Genomic DNA, 4896 nt, shown 5'->3' with positions numbered 1-4896 from the left:
ACAATTCTCATGTATTCGAACTTTCATATTTGCATGCATAGGAGTCAAAAGCATAAAATCATATTAAAAATATCATCAATATCAACTTTTTAAAATAAAGTACACCTTTTTACCTATAGATTTATGACATTAAAATATTATAAGTGTCTTTTTGAGTGTTAGATATACAAATACATACGGATCGTGTGGTATTATGTAAATTCCCCCATTTTTTTCATTGTTTGATAACCCTTGTATGCCTCATTCACAACCCATTCTAACCTCAATCTCTACCAGATAAATTACTTCTTTCCAGGGTTGTTTGGCTTCAAGAAATTTGAATTAATGTAGTTTCAAAATGCGTCATAAATTAAATAAAATATATTATGACCAATAATAATTGATTAATTGATTGTAAAATAAATATGGGAAATTCTTAAATTTGCTTTGAGTGTAAAATATAAACTCGCATGCATCAGTAAATGCAGTGATAAGATTATTCATGTATTTATAATTATAAAATAATTACAGAATTTAAAGATAATTACAATTATGAAGTTTTAAAATAAAATAATTACGATGTTTTGTCCACTCTTGTGGAAAGCATCAACTGAGGAAGAGACAGAAAATGAACATGAAGGTGGAGGGACTCGAGCTTAAGGAGAGCTTAGGGCGTATACCAAAAAAAAAAAAGCATAATGAGGGAACAATGTCTGTTATGCCAGTTGTGCCAACAATTTTATTATCCTAGTCTACCCCAACAACATAGATACCTTACACCATCCACCTTGGAATTCGACTACACAAGTGATATGATTTCTCTCTCTTTTCATGATTTTAAGGAGGACCTCTCGCAGTAAGGTTGTTCATCCTTCTAATCGTTATTCTCCTTATCGTTTTGGTTTCCCAACTGATATTCTCATATTCATACATATCAACTTTACATGAAACATTCACTACATCTTTGGACAGTCTCCATAACCAGAGTTGGCAGTAGCTATGGAGAATCCAAAGTGGAAGGCTGCAATGTTAGAGGAACTTAGTGCTCTTGATAATAAAATAACATGGGCGCCCGCATTGCTACAAGCAGGTAAAAAGGCAGTATGGTGCAAATGGGTTTTCACAATGAAGGTGACACCAGAAGGAAGATTGGTCGCTCCAAAGCACAATTGGTGGCGAAAGAGTATAGTTAGATGTATGGCATCGACTATAATGAGACATTTGCAACAGTGACAAAGACGAGCATAATCAGGACACTTGTTTTTCTGGCTGTGAATGGTGAATAGAGATTACACCAATCAGATGTGAAGAATACGTCTCTTCATGGGGATCTGCTAGAGAATGTGTACATGGAGATACCCTCAGGCTTTGACACGAACCAAACGGTGGGTAAGGTATGTAAATTGAATGAGTCACTATATGGTTTGAAACAGTTTCATCGAGCTTGGTTTGGCAGGTTCAGAAAAGCGGTCATAGGCGTGGGCTATCAGCAGATCAATGCCGACCACACAATGTTATTTCGATGACATGATTGTAGCATTACTATTCTTGTTGTGTATGTGGATGATATGATTGCCATAGGGGATGATGAGGGAGAGATTGCTCAGTTGAATTTCAACAAGTTTGGGCAAAGAGTTTGAGGTGAAGGACCTGGGACAACTTAGATACTTCATCATAATTGAGATGGCTCGTGGAGTAGAGGGATTGTTCAATCTCAAAGACGAGCGTGTTGGGATGCAAACCTACAGTTTCACTAAATGATCAAAAGAGAAAGTTGAGAGCAGAGGTAGGAGAGCAAGTTGTTTGCAAAAGGTATCAAAGGTTGGTAGGTCGTCTCATCTATCTGAGTCACACTCATCCTGATAAATCATTTGCAGTAAGTGCAAGGAGTCGCAGCATGCTTGATCCAAGGAGTCGGAACATGCAACATCCATGTGAACCTTACGAACATACAGTCACATGGATGCAGTATATCAAATTCTAAGGTACCTGAAAAGTGCACGAGGGAAGCAGTTGATCTTCAGGTAGAATGGATATGTAAGCATTGAGGGCTATTGTGAGTCTGACTGGGCGAGTTGTACGGATGACATGAGGTTCACATCTGAACACTGCATGTTCGTAAGGTTCACATCTGGACACTGTATGTTTGTACGGGGCAACTTGGTCTCTTGGAAAAGCAAGAAATAGTCAGTAGTAGCGAGGTCAATAGCAGGGATAGAGTATAGGGTCACGACCTCAGGAGTGGTTGAGAGCATTGTTGGTAGAGCTCAAGGTGGAACCAAGAAGCTCAAATGAAGTTCACATGCGACAAGTCAGCGATGAGCATCGCCAACAACACTGTGCAAAATGATAGAACCAAACATGTGGAGATTGATAGGTTCTTCCTTAAGGAAAAGGTTAATAGCAGACTGGAGCATGTAGCCACTAAAGAGCAAATAACTAACTGCCTCACCAAAAGAATTAGCTCATTACATTTTTCTAGGTTATGTGAAAAGATGGGCTTAGTGGACATCTTTTGCTAATCTTGAAGGAGAGTGTTGAGATTTGTATCTAATACAGGGTCATATTTGTAAATAGAAGAAGCCTAAGGATTTATTTGTAAGTAATGTAATGCTCTATATAAGCCCAAGTCATTAATGAAATGGATAAGTTTTTTAGCAATAATTTGTAATGAATCCCAACACATTCTTCTAGAGTCTATTGAGCAACAAGTGTCTCTATCTCAAAGCATATGCCATCAATCCACGTGCATGATGACCTTTTTCGACAAAGCAATTATTTAAGGGCCTTATGTTCTGATAAATAAGACGAACTCACTGGCTAGTAAGTAGTGGCTCAAATAATTTAATGCTTAAAGCATGGCATAGTACTCCATGTTGTAAGTGGAATATTTTCTCCATGCCTCTTTTAATTTCTCAATGAAAAAAGCAATTAGATGTCTTCCTCAACTTGAAACAACACCAATTACTATACTGGAGGCATCATGAATGACTTCAAAGATTTTACCAAAGCTACGTGGAGACTAAAAAAATGACCTCAATTACAAACTAGTGTGCAGTGGGTCCAACTGAAATTATCCTACTTCAGAAGCTTGATAAAAAAAAGTAGCAAAGGAGTTGAAACATTGAAAAATGTACTAGTAGAAAAATATCAATCCATGAAAAGTCATGTCAGAAAATGACTATTGTTGGCCACTCCAAGATAGCCATGACCTTTGGTGCATCCATCTCGACCCCTTTTTCTCATAAGTGGAATTACTTTCAGTTGATGCCCAACCGCTGGATGCACAAAGCATTGAAGATCTAGCAAAGGTATCGTAGATTATCATTAAAAATGTGGATACAAACCATAATTTCATCAAAATAAACCACCATAAACTTTGTCAGTAAAAGTTTGAAAGACTTTGATCATATGTTGCATGAAGTAATAGCGTGTTGGAGAGAAAGACCAAAAAGCATAACCGTCCATTCATGCAATTTGTCCATCATTTTAAATGTCATCTTTCACTCATCCCCAAGCATTATAATATTTGGTGATACCCACTCCACAGACTAACTTTGGGAAAAAAATATTTGAAAGAGACATGTAGCTGATCAAATAGATCAATTGTTCATGGGATTGAAAAAAAGGTATATTTGATGAAGATTCTATTCATGACCTAATCATCAATTCACATTCACTACGCATAATCTTTCGTAGGAGCAAGAAAAATAGAGAAGTATATTGGCCTACACTTTGATCGGACCTTCGACCATTAGTTAGATGACTTGCCATTGCAACTCTTCAAATTCCCTCCTCATGTGGAATGTAAGGTGACACTGGACGATTTTCTTTAGAATGGGACCAATAGCATATTGTACATTATGCATTTGAGACAATCCCGTGGGTATGTTATAGGGAAATATGTCCTCATAATGCTTCAATAATGATTGGACCTCTTTAAGAGGTTGTTTGACGTCCTGATTCTCTTCTACAACAATGAAAGTATAAACAGCTTGTCTCCTTCAAAGCTTGCATAAACATGAATTTTGATACCACAATTTGTTCTAGAAGAATTAATACAATATGTGTGCCATCTTGGTTCAAAAATTGTGTTCTTGTGCCCATCATGGTTCATATAACAAACATATTGCAAGTCTTCACAAAAAGAGGGTGACACCAATCATAATAAAATTGCAACAAACCAGCTTATACAATTTCTTTCCTCAATGAAGTAGAATCCTCCCCTTCATAAATCCACCGAGAGGAACACAATATTAGTGGTTGTAACAACTATGTATAATAAAAATAATAATATTAATAACAACAATAATAATAATAATAATAATAATTATTATTATTATTATTATTATTATTATTATTATTATAGTAATAATGATAAGTTTTACCTAAAGAACGGTCAGTTCGAACAAGAATGAAATGTCTTGACGGTTTCCTATAAGGAGAGAGTGTCCCTCAAAGCAAAGAAATGAATCAGACTAGTGAATGAGAACGGAGCTAGAGGAGGAGGAGGAGAAGAAGAAGAAGGGGAAGAAGAAAGGGCAGCACTCACTAGTGTTTATCGGGAGGCTTCGTACAAGAGGAATTCAAAGAGCGGGAATAGATGAGCAGCATCGGGAAAGGCAATTTTTCCTTTGAGGTCGTTTCGTGAGAAGGTTTGGCCGAAGTTGAGAAGCTTTATGAGCGAAAAGAGGTTGAACTAAGCAACATGCGCGAGTTGTCTTGTGCGTAGCAGAGAACAGGCTAAGTGCACATTTTGAACGTGTAGGAAGGAGGAGGAGGAGGCAAGTGAACTGAGCGGTTTCTTGCAGGAGGAAACCGAACCAGAGGGAAGAAGATCATGCCATAACCGAGCCGTGCGAGACACCAAACTAAGCTAAGTGAAAGAAATGTATGTGTTAGAGTTGTTCACTGGAA

Source organism: Phalaenopsis equestris, unplaced genomic scaffold (genome assembly GCF_001263595.1).
Source record: "Phalaenopsis equestris unplaced genomic scaffold, ASM126359v1 Scaffold001205, whole genome shotgun sequence".
Lineage (NCBI taxonomy): Eukaryota > Viridiplantae > Streptophyta > Magnoliopsida > Asparagales > Orchidaceae > Phalaenopsis > Phalaenopsis equestris.
This window is presented reverse-complemented; position numbering follows the sequence as displayed.